At 37.4% G+C, this 19,148-nt stretch overlaps 1 pseudogene; it reads left to right on the top strand.

Annotated features, from left to right (window-relative positions):
- Positions 1 to 9,132: 9,132 nt before the first annotated feature.
- LOC133869249 (probable LRR receptor-like serine/threonine-protein kinase RFK1) lies at positions 9,133 to 16,113 on the top strand (annotated as a pseudogene).
- Positions 16,114 to 19,148: the final 3,035 nt, after the last annotated feature.

Raw genomic sequence — 19,148 nt, 5'->3', positions numbered from 1 at the left:
CAGCACACTCCTAGTATGATTAAATCTCTTAAGAATCCTAGTGAGTGTGCTGATAGACTTCCGGTTGATCAACCGATTGATAAGGATAAGATTATCTAGAGGAGATGTACTTGGAATTAGATTTCTAGCTAAGAGTTTGTGTTAGATTAGAATACGATTTATTTGTAACTAGATTTCTATCTAAGAGTTTGAGTTAGATTAGAATACTATAAGCTAAGGCTTATCATGTAAACTATACAACCTTGTATGTTCTATATATAATCTCATACACGCTCACTAGTTGAGCAAGCTTGAAAGCCAATATACTCTGAAATTCTACATGGTATCAGAGCTTCTATAGACTCACGTCTCCAAATATTTTTTTTTTCTTCCGTTCAGTATGTCTGACTCCCCAGATTCCTCCTCCAAGTCCTCTTCATCCAACGTTCTCTTCACCGTCCCAAATATGAACCATACCTTGAATATCAAGCTGTCCAACAGCAACTTTCCTAGCTGGCGAACTCAGATTTTGGCCTTTGTTAAAGCCAATGATGCGTATGGCTTCCTGGATGGTACAACTCCACCTCCAGCCCAGACCATCCCGAATACTAGCACCACTCCTGGTGCCCCTGCCACCATGACTAATCCCGACTTCCTTCTCTGGTGTCAACGTGACCAGATGCTGCTCAGCGTGTTGATCTCCACGCTCACTGAACCATTAGTCGTTCATGCTGTCGGTTCAGCCACTGCTCATCAACTTTGGACGACTCTTGTCTCCATGTTTGCTTCCCAAGCTCGTTCACGGGTTATGCAGATTCACTATCGCCTTGCTACAGCCAAGAAAGGTAGCTCTTCTATCACAGAGTATTTTCAATCCTTTAAAGCCATGTGTGACAATCTTGCTGCTGCCGGACAGCAACTCAATGACTTTGAAAGCACCTCTTACCTTCTTGCTGGTCTCGGATCTGAGTATGATCCCTTTGTCACATCCATCACCACTCGGTTGGATCCTCTCTCCTTAGATGATATTTATGGTCATCTCCTTGCTCACGAGATGAGGATAGAGCACAATCTTTCCCCCACTGAGGTTTCCCCTCCAATGGCTAATATTTCTACTCGGGCTCCCATGAATCGTGGGAGAGGATATCGTGGTCGAGGTCGCACCACGAATAGAGGCAGAGGACAGTCTCCTAGTGGCCGAGGTAGAGGTCATTATTTCTCCCAAGACCCTACTGCTCCTTCTCGGCCAATCTGCCAACTCTGTGGCAAGATTGGGCACACTGCTCCAAGATGTTATCAACGCCCGGACCCTGCTCTGGCTGCTCCCTCTCCTCCAGCATACTCAAATGCTCAAGCTTATTACTCCTCGCCTTCCCTGCCTCCTGAAGAAAATTGGTACCCAGATACAGCTGCCACACACCACATGACAAATAATTTTCAGAATCTGAATCTCTCAGCAGATGAGTACACTGGCCAGGATCAGATTCGCATAGGGAATGGTACAGGTTTGCCGATTTTACATTCTGGTTTTGCCTCCTTATCTCTCTCTAATCGTCCATTCCTATTGCAGAATTTACTTCATGTTCCTACTATATGCAAAAATCTCCTTTCAGTTCAACAATTTGCTCTTGCAAATTCTGTTTTCTTTGAATTTCACTCTTCTCATTTTATTATCAAGGATTGCAAGACCAAACGTCCACTCCACCAAGGTCCACTTAACAATGGTCTCTATCAACTCTTCCCTTCGAAAGTGCCCACATCTCCATCCCAAGCATTCGTTGGTGAGAGGACTACCTCAAATTGTTGGCATAAACGTTTGGGTCATCCGGCTCTTCGAACTGTCAACCTCGTTCTTTCCAAATTTCAGCTTCCAGTTTCAACAAATAAGGCACATGCGCCATGCCCCACCTGTCCACAGGCCAAGGGTCATCAATTGCCCTTTTCTCGTTCTACTACTACTATTTGTAATCCCTTAGAATTGGTTTATTCCGATGTTTGGGGCCCTGCCCCACATCTTTCAATAAATGGAAATCGTTTTTATGTTTCATTTGTGGATGCTTTTAGTAGATTTACTTGGGTGTATCCTATCTCATCTAAATCTGATGTCATGTCTGTTTTCCTCAAGTTTCAAACTATGGTTGAACGCCTCCTCAACACCAAAATTAAAAGTGTCCAATCTGATTGGGGTGGCGAATATCGTAATCTCAACAAATATTTTCAAACAATTGGTATTAATCATCGTGTTTCCTGCCCTCACACTCATCAACAACAAGGGTGTGTTGAGCGGAAACACCGTCATCTCATTGATACAACCCTAGCCCTTCTTGCTGATAGCTCCCTTCCAAAGAAATATTGGGATGAAGCTTGTTTAACTTCTTGCTACTTAATAAATAGGTTACCAACCCCCTTGCTTGGAAATATTTCTCCTTTTCAAAAACTTTTCTCTCAAACCCCTGATTATCAATTTCTTAAGGTGTTTGGTTGTGCTTGTTTTCCTAATCTTAGACCATATAACTCTCACAAATTCTCTCTTCGGTCTAAACCCTGTGTGTTCTTAGGTTATAGCTCTCACCATAAAGGCTATAAATGTTTTCATCCCGAAACTGGTCGTGTTTTTGTTTCTCGAGATGTTATCTTCCATGAGGACGTGTTTCCTTTCTCTCACGCCAAACACAATTCAGAATCCTCCCCAACAGTATCTTCTTCCTCAAATTCCGTCCCTGTTTCTCTTTCTTTTTCACCTACCCGAGAGGTAGTTCCTACTGTCCCCAACACCTCTCCTTCAATCCCCGTGTCTCCCACCTCCCCTGCCACTCTTTCTCCTTCTACTACTCCTAGTCCCTCGTCTGCAGAACCAACTGTTACATCAGCATTGCCTCCTACCCGTATTCACCCTATGCGAACTAGATCTCAAAACAATGTTCGCCTAATTCGACAACTCACTGATGGGACTGTTAGATACCCTCTACCACGAGCCTTACTTGCCGAATCAGCACTTATAGAGCCCACATGCTTCTCTACTGCTGTCAAGGTTAGTGAATGGCAGACTGCTATGCAGGTTGAGTTTAATGCTTTACTTAAAAATCAAACTTGGTCTCTTGTCCCTCCTTCAGCAGCTCATAATGTCGTTGGCTGCAAATGGGTTTTTAAGTTAAAGAGAAAGGCTGATGGTACTATAGAACGTCACAAGGCCAGACTGGTTGCTAAGGGGTTCCATCAGCATGCCGGGATAGATTATGGGGAGACTTTTAGTCCTGTGGTTAAACCAACAACAATTCGAACTGTTTTGTCCATTGCTTACTCTGCAGGCTGGTCTATGCAGCAAATAGACATCCAAAATGCCTTTCTACATGGACTCTTGACTGAAGATGTCTATATGGCACAGCCACCGGGTTTCATTCACTCCTCCTATCCTCATCATGTGTGCAAGTTGCAAAAGGCCATTTATGGTCTGAAACAGGCACCTCGGGCATGGTTTTCTCGTCTCAGTGGGAAACTTCTTCAGCTCGGTTTTGTTGGTTCCAAGGCTGATTCCTCTTTATTCATTTATCGCACAGCAGCTATAACTATGTACTTACTCATTTATGTTGATGATATTATCATTGTCTCTTCAGTTTCTGCTGCTATTACTGAACTTTTACAGCTACTCGGTACTGACTTTGCGGTTAAAGACTTGGGATCATTACACTATTTTCTTGGCATTGAGGTTATACCCGTGAAGGATGGTCTTCTTCTCTCCCAACAGAAGTACATTAGGGATCTACTAAACAAAACCAATATGACAGATGCAAAACCGGTTAGTGCTCCAATGTCTTCTTCCTCAGCCTTGTCTGCATTCACGGGTGACCCTATGGAAGATCCCTCTTTATATCGCAGCACAGTTGGTTCTCTGCAGTACTTATCTCTCACACGTCCAGACTTGGCGTTTGCTGTCAATCGGGTTTGTCAATTCATGCATCGCCCAACAAAGCTTCATTGGCAAGCCGTCAAGAGAATTCTTAGATACCTAAAGCATTCCATCACTCACGGTCTGTTGCTGCACAAGAACTCTTCCACCTCTATTCAAGCTTACTCGGATGCTGATTGGGCGGGATGCCCTGATGACCGACGCTCTACAGGAGCCTACTGTGTTTTCCTTGGCAACAACTTGATTTCTTGGAGCTCTAAAAAGCAGCCAACCGTGTCTAGGTCTTCCACAGAGGCTGAATACAAGTCTGTTGCCAATACTGCCGCAGAATTGCTTTGGCTTTGTTCTCTTCTCCAAGAACTTGGTGTTTCACGACCTAATCCACCAAAACTTTGGTGTGACAACATTGGGGCCACTTACTTATCGGTCAATCCCGTGTTCCACGCAAGAACAAAACATGTGGCCATTGATTTTCATTTTGTTCGGGAGTTAATTGCTTCCAAGTTCTTAGAAATTCACTTTGTTCCAAGTTCTGATCAGATCGCGGATGTGCTCACCAAGCCTCTTGTTTCGAAGCGTTTCCAACTCCTTTGCTCCAAGCTCAACGTTCGTTCCCTCCCGCTGAACTTGAGGGAGGATATTAGCGCACAGCACACTCCTAGTATGATTAAATCTCTTAAGAATCCTAGTGAGTGTGCTAATAGACTTCCGGTTGATCAACCGATTGATAAGGATAAGATTATCTAGAGGAGATGTACTTGGAATTAGATTTCTAGCTAAGAGTTTGTGTTAGATTAGAATACGATTTATTTGTAACTAGATTTCTATCTAAGAGTTTGAGTTAGATTAGAATACTATAAGCTAAGGCTTATCATGTAAACTATACTACCTTGTATGTTCTATATATAATCTCATACACGCTCACTAGTTGAGCAAGCTTGAAAGCCAATATACTCTGAAATTCTACAAGCATTTATAGTTTAATTTGATAAAATCTCAAATGGACCTTAAACTTTAGAATAACGAAAACATGGTTAAACCAACTCCGTTTTGGTCGATTCAAAAGACAGAATGCTCTTCTTGAAGTCCTCTAGCTACCCTCTGAATTTCATAATTTTTGGACTCTGTTTAGTACCCAAAAATACCGACAAAAAAATGGTACCTTAATTTGGACGAAAATTGAACAATAATAATTTGTGGGCCCATTTTAGTTCTTTATGAACCCAGCCCATAAAACTCAGCCTACACGTTGATAGTGCCCAGCCCATACACAATTGTACCCAACCCAGTCCACGCTAGGCACATAACTTATGGCCGTTATTCTTTCATTTTTCTGGATATGAATAACCCATCTCCCATGTTAGTGGGCTTGTTCGGTAAAGACATGTACAGAACAGAGTAGTGGGTTGTTAGTTTTGGAATTAGTAAAAAGTGATGACATGATATAAAAAAAAAAAAAGAATTTGTATAAAAAAGTGAAAAAGTTTTGTATTATAGTGAATTTTTTTATTTGAATAGTAATAAAAAATTATTGATGTGATATAAAAAGTGAAAAAAATGAGAATGTTTTGATGTTGATCAGTGGTAAAATATATAAAAAAGTGGAAAAACAATGTACGTGAACAGTAACAACATTATGTTGTTCTGTAACTTATCAAACAAGCTCAGTATACTCACAATAACTCAGTCACACACAAAACCAAAGCAACTAGTTAGAAGCTAAGACTTAGTTAGGAAATGATAAGAAAATTATGCAATCTAATGATTGAGATTCCTTTAGACGAGATGAGTCACCTAGCTATTCCCCCAGCTTGATGAATCACGCATGACTCTCTTTTCCATCTCCGATTTATATCTACCCTTAAGATGAGTCACGAATGCCCAGCTCACCCCTACAAGCCCAAACTTGCTGCCCAAGTAGCATTCTTGACCGTCAGATCAGATCAAAATCAAGCGATCTTGTTCGTCCAAAAATGTATAAATTGAGGTGCAACCCCCTTCACATTTCACGCACAAGCTGCCCCATTCTTCTCTTCGGAAAATGCTATACTTACACCAAATTCCCACAACATTTTTTCACAACCTGATGTGGAAATTCCACATCAGATTTTTTTTTTTCTTTTCTAAAATGAAAACTCTCTCTCTCTCTCTCTCTCTCTCTCTCTCTCTCTCTCTTGTTCTTCTCTCTCTCATTCTTCTTCTTTTCTCTTCCAGTCGGCAACTACAAACGAAGACGGTGACGGAGAGAGCCGGAGCTGGACGGGATCCGGCACTTTCCCGGCCAGAACGGCCGGATCCTAGCCGACTGGCCGGGATCTGGCAGTTCCCCGGCCAGATCGGCCGGAATCCGGCTATTCTGGCCGGAGAAGGGCTAGATCGGGTGGCCGGAGGTGGGAGGTGGGAGGTGAGGGAAGATGGAGGGAGGTGGGAGGGGAGAGAAGATGGAGGGAGGAGGTGGAGAGGAAAAAGAAAACGAAAAAAAAAAAAAAAAAATCTGATGTGGAATTTCACGTCAGGTTGTGGAGATTTGGTTGTGGGGATTTGGGTGTGAGTGTAGCAGCCCTCGTTCTTTATTGAAGAAAACCATACGTGTCTGTAATATATAAAAATGTGTGAGGGTGCTGATCTGTGTGTGGGCCTTTAAATATATGAATAATATATTATACATATGTGTATGAATTACCAAATTGTGTGTTATATATAAGTGTAAGAACTAAAAAGAGTATTATCTATATATATATAGTGGTTCAGTTAGTTTGTAATAAAGCGAAAACATTTTCAAAACGTCATTACACCGCCTAATTGTTTTAAAATATTATTAGACATTTAATATATTAATGTCGTTATTCTCTCCGATTTAAAAATATAAAGTATCAATATTTTATGTCATTGTGCCATTCATTTCTACTTAAAAATGTGATTAACGTCAAATGAATCATTTTATCTATTTATATAAAATAAACAAATTTAAGGACACGTAAATATCCACGTAACTGTCATATTTAAATCTGTAGCTGTTGTGATTGCCCAAATAGAAAATAATTTCTTAGGGATAAGTGGTAGTAATAATAATGAATATTCTCTTAGCAATTTGCTAATTTATTATTGTACGGATATAATTATGCAGTCAATATTTCCGTGGACAACTTTGGAAGTGAAAACTGTAAGTATGTATTACTTATAGATGGTGATGCTGAATCGCCATAATGTTATGATTTCTGCTTTATTTAAATGTTTGCGCATGTGAATTTTGCATATTTTAATATTTTAATAAATGAATTTAATTATAGCAAAGTTGGGAGTGACGTCTGCAAACGGATCAGGGAGTGACGTCTGCCTAAGCCAAAATTATTAATAAAAAAAGAGTAGGGAATGACGTCTACCTACGGACCATGGAATAACGTTTGCCTGTGCCAAAAAGATAATAAATTATTAGAGGAGTGACGTCTCCTTAGAACTCGCTAAACGGGAGTGACATCTCCTATCATCCGCTAAACGGAAGTGACGTCTCCTATAACACGTTAGGCAAGAGTTACGTCTTCTAGATTTTATATACTGGAGTGACGTCTCCTTGAATTTATTTGTTAGAGTTACAAAGTGAATCCAAGGAGAAAATGGTTATTTAAATAAATAAGACTGTCATTTTATTATGTCATTACATTGTGTTCTTTATTTCTAATAAATCAGCAATCATATCATTATTGAAAACAGTGGACTCATTAGATATTTTTGTACTATTGTTTCTCTCTGTATTATATATTAATACAGGTTATGAAGAAGATGAGTATCAAGATTGTCCAGACCTTTAGATGATCTTAATAGCAGTGTCTGAGGCTAGGATGCCTCCCATTTTTGTGGACTACTATGTCTAGTCCATTATTATTATTATATTCGGAAAACAATATTTATATTTTTGTTAGTATGTAATAATATTAGTATGAGTATTTTGGTTGTAAACTATCCGTGCCATGTGGCACAAATACTATTTTTAATGTGTAATTATTCAATTACACTATTTCTATATACTTTGAAGTATTTTTGTTAGAAGCTCTGATATGTTATCATTAAAAAAAAAAAAAAAAAATTCACTGCCAATTTATAACTTTGATGATGTTGTAATGTCACGTAAAAATTAAAATTTTCACTTACATCTTTTTGTAACAGGCGGGGCATTACACTAAGAGAGTGAGGCCCATTTCGACAATATGATGGTGTATGCGTTCGACATATCCATTTTGTTGATGGGTGTGAGGATACGTGATCCGATGATGGATTCGTTGAGAGGCAAAAAAGTGGTGCAATTTGGTAATTTCACCACCACCATCCATTTGGATGGATTTGATTTTGTGATTAAATTGGAGTTCTTCATAAGCCTGGAACTTAGGGAATATAGAGAAAACACCATATTTGCAAGCAATATGATAAAGCCAAGTAAATTTACTAAAATGATCAACAAAAATAACATAAAAGCGTGCACCATTATTAGATAAAATAGGGTGTTGGTGTGTAATTGGCTTCATTCTGTTAGACAAAATTACTTCTATGTAATGATGCTTTTATACAGGAAAGATATTTTAGCCAGAGTCTACTCTTCTGTTATGATCTTCAAGAAGACTCTGTGAAGATTTCAAGGCAGTAAAATTTGGTTCCCTTGCAACCGTCCAGACGACGTGATATACCGTCCGGATGCTCAACTGTCCAAGCATCATCCGTCCGGATGACGAGAACTTTCCGTCCGAACCTTTTTCTGTGTCGAGAAGTTTCAAATTGCTCCAGCTTGCATCCGTCTGGACGTTTCAGCAGCACGTTCGGACGCTGAAACATCCGAACAAAGCAAAAGAAAAATCAACTCAACAGGTTGCCATGACAAATATCTGTTTTGTGGGTGATCACCAAACGCTCTGTACTAATTGTAAGTACAGAAGAACAACTGTAAAAGATCAGTCACTGACTCACTGATCTTTACCAGCTTGATTTAACGTACAAACAAAAGATTTGCTTGGATTCTTGTCAATCTTTGGGGGGTTCCAGACATGTTCTTCCTCAAACATGCACTCTTTGTTTCTTTTGTTGCCCTCAGTTGCTTGAGCACACAAAGATTTGCTACTGCTAGGGTGCCTCAAGATGAAGGTATGATGAAATTCTTATTTCCCTTTTCTTTTTTAATTGAAAGAAAACTCGATGATATACTATATTTGTATTTGCATGGCACTCAGAAATGTTACTGTTTGTATGCTTGTATTTCAGTGGATGCTCTCCAGCAAATTGCCAAGACAATGGGGGCTACTTACTGGAAGTTTAATGCCACCTCTTGCGAATAGGAAATGGTCGGCGTTACGTCGCCGGAGCCACCACCCCGTTCTGAGAAGAAAGTTACTTGCAATTGCCAATTCGAGAACAACACCTGCCACATTGTAGCCATGTATGGTACTCTACGTTTGAGGTGTTATTTTTTGTTTCAAATTCAGAAAAAAAGAAAACTAAAAAAAAATGCCCCATTTTAGTTGGGAATTTTATCTACCGTATTTCTCATTCTAATCATTTGACTTTGTTGCGTTTGTTTGTTGGTTCGTGTTATTGTTTGCAGAGAAATCAAGAGGTTCAGTTTGCCAGGTGTGCTTCCACCTGAGCTGGTTCAGCTTCCTTACCTCCAGGACATGTGAGCTTCACTTACAAAATGCACCTACTAATTTTATGTTTGGTTGCCATGAAAACCAAAAAAATAAGCCCATGTTTTAATTGGCAGTGATTTTGCTTACAACTATCTAAGTGGGTCAATTCCAATCCAATGGAGTTCAATGCAATTGAAGTTTATGTAAGCAAATATTATTTTCTTCTCCTTTTCATTACTTCAAGCATATAGAGAACATTGAATTCTTTGATCAATTAACTATAAATAAACATTATAATGCAGCTCTGTTCTTGGAAACCGACTGTCAGGGGAGATACCAAAGGGCTTGGGTAACTTCTGGAATCTCACATACTTGTAAGCCGTTTTTTTTTTTTATTCACCAAAATTATGTCTTGGAAAATGATGTTGCCATTTTAGTCCATGAAATTTTGGAGGTTAGATTGATATATAACTTTTAGCATAAGATATGGGCAATTGGGTCAGTGTATGCTTATTATTTTTCTCTATTTTTGTTGTGCTATTTCAATCGTAAGAGGTTCCTTTCTGGAATTACGAAGCATGCAATTGATGTGCTTCAATCACTTCTTGAACACACTTTCCATGAAACACAACATTCTATGGACAGAAGAACTTGCTGACAAACTGAATGGCAAACTCTTTTCTTAGGAATCTTGAAGCAAATCAATTTTCTGGAACACTCCCTTCAGAACTTGGGAAGTTGGTTAACTTGGAAACTTTGTGAGTCACCTTGTAACTATCTTTTTGAGATGGATAATTTGTTCGTGTATACTTGTTATCTTTTTTTCCGAATATTGATTTGTCTATTTTGCTGTAATACTTGTCCTTGCAGGATCCTATCCTCCAATAATTTGAGTGGGAACTTGCCAGAGGAACTTGGTGGGCTGAAAAATTTGACGGATTTGTAAGCTTTTCTGTAGTATGATACTTCACCAAACATATAAACTCATGTTGAAATTGTAGAATCGATGACGTTTTACTGCCCGTTGCAGCCGTGTAAATGATAACAACTTAAATGGAACAATACCAGATTTTATTCAGAACTGGAAACAACTTGAGAGACTGTAAGCTCCAGAGCTTTCAAAATTCTGTATGCCTTTTAGGGTTTGAGAAAAGTAGCATGGTTCAGGCTTGTTAATTTCTCATGATTGTTTTCTTTCTATTCAATGCAGAGAAATGATTGCTAGTGGACTCAAAGGGCCCATACCATCATCCATTTCAGTTTTGGAAAAGTTAACAGATTTGTGAGTGAATATATTCTTGACCATTTTGTTAAGTGACATAAATATTTTTATTGATTGATAATCTTTTTACTTGAAGGATTGTGTTAATAACTTTATCTTTACTTATAGGAGGATTAGTGACATAAATGGAACAATTCAGGCTTTTCCAGAGTTGAGAAACATGACAAGCCTTACGAGATTGTATGTCCAATTATTTAGTTTATGTGATGTTCATAAATGAATACATTTATCCATAATCTAACTATCATAATTGACTTAATCTTTTTTGGTCTCTTAGAATTTTGAGGAACTGTAATATTTCTGATGAAATCCCTGACTACATCTGGAGACTGAATCATCTACGAATTTTGTAAGGACAAAACTTGTGGTCTTCTTAAACTAATCTTGTACTTTTTTTTCTCCACTTTTTCCTTTGCAATATTTATAGACTTGAGTAATAACCTAAGTTATGCCTCTGAATTTGTGTTCATATGAATGCCATTGTAGTTCATTAAATATTTGTTGTTGTTTTTTAATGTACTTGATATTTAGAGATCTCAATAAAAAATAAAAATAAAACATAAATAAATATCTATATTTCTAAGTGATATAGAAAACTAATTATTGAATGGAGCTTTTGTGATTATAGGTGATATTGAATTATATAAGTGATTCAAGGGAGTTACAATTGTGACATCGACTAGCCCTTTTAGAATAATAGGACATGTTATTAGTGTTTTCCTTGAGTTATGACAGTTTTGCCGGACATTAGTGGGCTTTAAATTGATGTTATGAACATGATTTCTCCAATATTTGTTATACTTTTGTGATTTCCGTTGATGTTTCAAATATTACTTCCAAGTTTGGCTGCTACTTTCATATCTTGGCAATCACCTAGCTGCAGCCAGGCTGGGTTACACATATAGCCATTTGTATTAATTTTCACCAAGTAGGCTGGGAAAAATCAAATCTAAGAAGCATAATGTAGTTTCTAATGAGGTAATGGGATTATGATAAACTTGAATAAGACTTGGGAACTTGGCCAAGAATGCCCTGCATTGGGCACTATGGCCTATGGGTGGAGAAAGGAGTGAATAGGAATGGCTTTGATCCTTCCAAACCTGAGGTTTCTTGTTTTACAGTTAATATATTATACCCTACTATTGCTTCTTTATGGTACTTGGTTCACTTGACTTACATATACAAACAATAGATTTCAAGAATGACTTATCCAGAGCTCTAACTCTTGCAACAGTAGATTACTACATGTCTTTTGGGACAAAGATATGAAGATATGCTTTTATCTTGTGATTTTGGACAGGGATCTCAGTTTTAACAAGTTAATTGGAGAACTACCCACTGTTATAAGCACAAGGAGTATAAAGTTCATGTAAGTTATGATATTGACATTCTAGTTTTATGAATTATTACTTTTGTGATGTGATCAAACCTTTAATCATGTCCTTTTATTAACATTAACATACTAATAGTGTGATGTGGATTTCAACAGTTTCTTAAGCGGCAACTTGCTTAGTGGAAATGTTCCGGAGTCAATCTTACAGAAAGGAACTAACGTGTTTGTTTCTCATCTTGGATGCCTAGTCTTTTAAATCTTCTGTTTGGTTGGGAAATAGATAGTTTTATGAATCAAAGTGCATCATTTTAAGAAGATGAAGTGTTTTATTTTTCTGTTTTGGGGGAATGCAGGGATCTCTCGTACAATAACTTTGTAAGGCAAAGCGCAGAGCAGCCTGCTTGCCAGACCTCGTCAGTATAGAAAAAATAATTCCTTCTTTGTTAATATCATTATCTGTTTACTTTCACCTTTTAAACGACTATAAGGTGAAATCAAGTACTAACATTTATTTCACTTTCTATTTTTCAAATTTCTGTTTCACCAGACATCTGTACTTAAACTTGTTTCGAAGTTCTAAGCAGGAAAGTGGCTTGTAAGTTTCTTTTTTCTTCTTCTTTAATTCAGCCAAAAATTATGGATGTAGTGCTAATCTTCTCTTTTTCTCAACTTATTAAACCAGAAGGGCGATTCGTCCATGCAAGGAAGATTTCAAGTGTCCTCGATGTAAGTGTGCCTTTTCAGTTTCTATCAAGGAGTGCACTTCCTCCATAATTAACAAATCCTGGAATCCCTGTCATCTTAAACTGTATAATATGTTATCCTAAAAAGTAGATAATTAATTGAAAGACAATTCAGTGATTTGTGCATATGGACAAAGTAAACCTTATGGACTATGGTCTTAAGAGGATTATGTTCATGAAAATGTTGTGGTTCATATGGCTGATTGCCCGATTGGCTGCCAAGATTTCTTAGGAAAAGAAACTAACTCTTATATCTCAAAATTTTGTTGTTCTGAACTGATAAGAAATGATGCTTGGCTTAAAACTAGGCATCTGTGCTTCTCTATCTAGCTTACTTGAAATGAGATTCTGATTTTTGGAAACTAGAACAATTGTAATCATCAGTTCCAAAATTTCAATATCTATTCAATTGCTTCAATTTTAAGCACATCGTTTTTATTTAAAGACAACTATCCATGCAAGTTTACATGAATTTTCTAATTGATAATATGAAGCCGTCTGTGTTTTTCTTTTGGACCTCTAACTTCATCCTGTTATCATGGTATCTTAAGAGTTTCTTTTTCTCTGGGCAGATTGGAATTCCTTATATATCAATTGTGGTGGAGATGACTTTGAAGAAAGTGACATTGTGTATGAAGGTGATGCAGATGTTTATGGTGGTGCTGCGAGATTCTTTTCGAGTGACAAAGATAACTGGGGACTAAGTAGCACTGGAGACTTCATGGATGACAATGATTTCCTAAACATTCGTTATATTTCAACCCGGCCATCACCAAACATCACTACATTGTACACAACAGCTCGCCTTTCTCCTCTCTCTCTTACTTATTATCGATATTGTTTTGAAAATGGGAATTACACTGTTAGTCTACACTTTTTGGAGACACAATTCACAAATGACAAAACTTATAACAGTCTTGGGAGGCGCATATTTGATATATACATTCAGGTAAGCAATCATATTTGCATAATATATGCTTACTATGAGAATTTGCATGAGTGCTTGATACTTCATACTGCCATTCTGTAGTACTACACACACACACATATATATATATATATATATATATATGGTCTTCATATCAGATTCTACAACCATCTGACATTTGATGATGATTTCTGGCATTCACAGTCTCATTAGCAATTGAATTATCCATATTATTTCATGAGTCAGAATAAGGTTCTTGAGAGTTCATGCTTTTGGTGAGCTTGCTAAAATGGTGTTAATGCACTACTATGTTGCAGGACATATTAGTGGAGAAGGATTTCAATATAGCAGCTGAAAACAGGACTGGTGTAGTTACGCCAATCACAAAAAAGTATAATGCCAGTGTTACAGAAAATATTCTGGAAATCCGCTTCTATTGGGCTGGGAAAGGGACAACACGAATACCTGCAGCTGGAGTTTATGGTCCCCTGATATCAGCCATTTCTGTTGACCCCAGTGAGTTGATTCTTCCCATTATTATTATTGTAATTGTTATACTTCTACTGCTGGTACTGCAAACGACCTGATTACTTGCACTAGAAATCAATAAGACATTGAAAATTGATGACTGATCACATTTAGAGATTCCCAATACTGTGTAACAGATCCGAATCTGTTTATGGCAATCTAGGGTTTTGATTTAGGAAATTGTAAATGGAAATGGAAGATTATGATGAATTGATGTGAGAAATGGAAGAACAAAGTAATTTTGTAAAATTGATAAACAAAAATTACAAAATAAAATGGACTCTTCAAGATGTCCGGTCTCCAGAGCATTCGAAGTGCTCGATTAGCCTCCAGTTTATTACAATAAACAAATTACTAAACCAATACCCTCTACAATTAAGCTAATGGCCTTTATATACACATAACTCATGCCCATTATTACTAAAGGCAAACTAAGCCCAGCCCACTAAGCTACTAAGGCCAAAGCCCACTTATCTAATATACTCGTTATATACTGCCAGTTGAACAAGGTTAAATAATTATTTGGCTTGGAGTAATACTCATAAGGAGTAATGAATATATATATATATTCCCAGTTGAAATTTGATGGTTTATGTCAAAGTACTAAAGTTTGTAACTCTGAAAATTGTACTAACATCTGAATTTGACTTGTTCTCCCTGTGAGAAAATCAAGACATGTGCATTAGAGTAGGAAGAAAGTTGAATAATTATTTGGCTAATAATCCTCCAATCTGTGCAATCACTCTGAGATGCCATTTTGAAAACTGCATCAAGCACCCCTCTTGGTCTTTGGTTTGTGACTGTGTTTAGTTGATACAAATTGTGAAGAAATTTATAATACTACGAAAAATTAAATATAAAAGCGGAATAAAGAGCAAAATTGAGACAATAGATTTTACGGATGGTTCAATGTTAGACACTTACGTTCACCACTAGGGAAGAGCCAAATGGACTACATCTTGCTCTTCTTTTATGATTAATTACAATACAAATGGTCTATATTTATAGGAAAACTTTGGTAGGTGGAGATAATATCAAATCAGATTTGAAATCTGATTACCTAAAAGGTTGGAGATAATTACAACCAAATATTGATATCAATTATGAATTCAATCAAATCTAATAATATATACTAACAGATTGCTCATTGATGTTGCTCCTTTGAAATGCTTGATCTAACATGGCATTGGTTGGACATTGATGTTCCTCCTTTTGATGCTTTAGCCGACATATTTTAGTACAGCCTAGTTTTTGATTATGTACGGTTTTAGTTTCTTTCCTCATTGCCAAACTAACTCCTGATTAGCATATATTCACTTGCTTGGTTATTTTTGGCAGCTCATTCAGAAGGGGGAAAGGCACTATTTATAGTCGGAGTTGTAGGATTCTGCATCATATTCTTGGAATTGGGTATCATTTGGTGGAGGCTCTATTTCAAAGCAACAACTTGGAAAGAAAAAGGTTTGGGCGTTTTTAGTTGCACAAATCATTGCTTCAGATAAGATCAGAAAGAACAAAAAATTACTTTTGTGCTCTTTTGGATCACTTGAACCAGTATTTTGTGCATAATGCTCCGTCCGAAAACCGTTTGTTTTATGGTTGAAGATTTTTCTTAGTGAGCCTTTTTCGCTCACTCCGTTTTATGTTTTATTTTCAGGTTATGTACGGAAACACTAGAAGGCCGGAATGGGGATAGAAATAATTATTGAGTATACCAGCATAATTTTAATTTTTAAATAAGTGTAGTAGCACAAGACTTAAATTATTATGAATTTCTCTTTGAAGTTATTCAAGATTACGTTCCCGCATTTAATAAATTTTTTTTAATTTGGAACTACTTTCTTAACATGCATTTAAGTCTACATCTTACTAATTGCTCTGACAACCTTATAATACTTTGCGCCTTTGAGTGGATAAGTCAACGAACCTAGCCCTAACGGGCCGGAGGCGTTACAATTTCATAATTTCATAAATTAAAATGGCATTATAGTTACGTTCAGCCTTTATATCAATAAGAATTTGTAAAAATAATAATAAATATTATAATTAAAAAATATCATCAATTTAATATGGGCTTCGCGTGGTCCGTTTGCATGCTGTTTGAAAAAAAGAAAAAGAAAAGAGGTGCATAGCAGACAGCAGTGTAAACTTTGGCTGGCCATGAGCAAATGGTTTGGTCAATGGTCATGCATGGGTGCAATATGATAACCTCCTTTTAGGCCCCGCTAGCCATGGCTTTAGGCGAAAGTACCCTTTCTGCTTATCAGCATTTTATTTTATATATATCATGACTCAAGTTCTCGAATAGAGATTGAATTAAGATGTACTTAAATAACGTGTAACACTATACCTTCTATAGTCAATGCCCACGATGGCTAATTTTATCGATATTAATTTGATAGTTGCATTTTTTTCTCTTTTGACGACTTCATTTATTTATTATTATTTAATAATTTAATACTATGTCCATATATAATACCAATATATCTCTGATTCGACTCGCAATTTGAAAATGGTCCCTCACTTTTTAATTTTAAACATTTACTCCTTAACATTTTTTTGTTTTTGAATTGGGTCATTTCGTTAATTTTTATCCAATTTTGTTAACTCCGCTTAGTTGAGTCATCAACTAAGCCTAAAAACGACGGTCGGCCACTCCTATAAGTACATCCTAAAAATATTTTAAAGGGTTTGACCTTTGGGGGTGGCCGAACCACCACCCTAGCCACCCCATTGGCCAAAATGGGGGTGGCCGGCAACTCCCTTCTTCTTTTTTTCTTTTTCTTTAATTATTTTTAAATAAAATTATTAAAAAAATAAGAAAAATATTGAAACGGCGTCGTTTTTAGGCGTAGTTGGTGACTCAGCCAAACAGAGTTAACAAAATTGGATGGAAAACAGACGGAATGACCCAATTCAGAAACGCGAAAAAATTAAGGAGTAAATGTTTAAATTTAAAAAGTGCGAGACATGCAATTTTCAAATCGCGAGTCGACTCAAATATTTATTATACATTTTACCTTATATTTTAATTTAGCCTTTGAGACTTATCCACAAAGCTGCAACCCAATTCATCATATACTCGACGTCCGTGACGACAATTTTGATATAAAATAATTCAAACTTTAAGGATAACTCATATTTAAAAATTGGCTTATAAATAAGGTAAACTTGTTCCTCAATAGTGAATTGTTTGCAGAATAATGATTCACTGCCACCTAAAGATACAACTTTTCACCACATTGCCTATGTGGCAAGGTGGTCCCCCACTACTTTTTGAATTTTTTTTATTTTTTAAAAATAAATTAAAGTGAGGGACCACCTTGTCATATAGACAAGATACTAAAAATTATATATTTAAGTGATAGTGAATTATTACTCTTGTTTGCTGCAAGTACCCACATTCACATACCCGGGCCTCGATCTCTTTCTTGTACGTAAGCAACTCCAAGGTCTCTGTCCCCTTATTTAAGTTATTTTGTTTTTTGCCTATAATTTCCCAAAGAATCTCAGTATTAATTTGCGTGATAGAGCTTTTTTGACCAATCTGCATGGCCAGCATGGGAGAATTGAACACTGAAAGTACGTTGATAAAGACAGGTTATCTAACTTAATTTCAAGCGTTTAAAAAAAAAAAAGAAAAAAACTAGATAATGTAATTGTAAAAGCCATTTATAAAATTGACTGATCAAATAAAAACTAAATTGTTCAAATACTACTTATTCATTTAGATCATTGAGCTTTATATATAAATGATATCTTGTAATCATCTGTCTGAATTTATAATTGTAGAAAAATGCTACCGACCCTGAAATATTTTCCAAACACAACGTTCCAAACTGACTTGGACAGTAACGTGGCTTTGGGGGTTTAAAAAAAAAAAAACGCTCTCCTAAATATTTTCGTCCTCTCTCTCTCGCTCTCTCTCACTCGCCGGCCATCCCACTCGCCATTCCCGAAGGCCATGGACAGCCAGCGATCGGAGCTCGAGAGAGATCCGCCCGGAAACAAAGATCCGGCCAACCCCGACGACCTCGCGAATCTCAGATCAGATCCAACCGAGCGTGGGTTTCCGGCCGGATCTCAGATCAGATCCGGTCGATCCTGCCGAGCGTGGGTTTCTGGCAGGATGGCCGGATCTCTCAAACCACGCCGGCCGAGCGTGGGTTTCGGGCCAGATCCGCTTAGAGATCTGGTCAGGGCAACTGGTGAGAGGGGGGAGAGAGAGAGTGCCGAGAGAGAGGAAGACTCGGCGTTTTTTATTTTGTTTTTTTATTTTGTTTTTTTTTTCTAAAACCCAACGTGGCCGAGCGTGGGTTTCCGGCCAGATCCGGTTAAAGATCCGGTCAGGCCGGCCAGTGAGAGGGGGGAGAGAGAAAGGGCTGATCTGCTTAAAGGCGAGAAAGAGGCTCTGAGAGGGAGACTTGGCCTTTTTTTTTTTTAAAAAAAAAAAAAAAAAAAACCCCAACGTGGCTCAGCCACGTTCCTGTCCATGTCAGTTTGGAACGTTTGTTTGGAAAATATTTCGGGGTCCGTAGAATTTCTCATAATTGTAAGGACACGGAAAAAAGCTTGTTACGTGTGGTGGTGAACTTGTACAAGTTAAAACTGCTTTATATTCCTGATCAGCTGCCACTTAATTAAGGGGTTAAATATTCAATGCATGTGTTTCATTCAATGAAGAAATCTGAAATCTAGCACGTGAAGGTTGCGAGAGAAGGCGTAAAACTAAAACTAAAAGCATTCAAAAGCATGCTTTCGGCATAAAAGTCTCATTCCTCTCCCTAATTATTCAAAAGAAGATGCTAGCTAGCTGATCACGAGGAATGTGAACAG

The sequence above is a fragment of the Alnus glutinosa genome, chromosome 5 (genome assembly GCF_958979055.1).
Source record: "Alnus glutinosa chromosome 5, dhAlnGlut1.1, whole genome shotgun sequence".
NCBI classification, from domain to species: domain Eukaryota; kingdom Viridiplantae; phylum Streptophyta; class Magnoliopsida; order Fagales; family Betulaceae; genus Alnus; species Alnus glutinosa.
The sequence above is the reverse complement of the archived record's forward strand: the minus strand, read 5'-3'. Positions and strand labels throughout refer to the sequence as shown.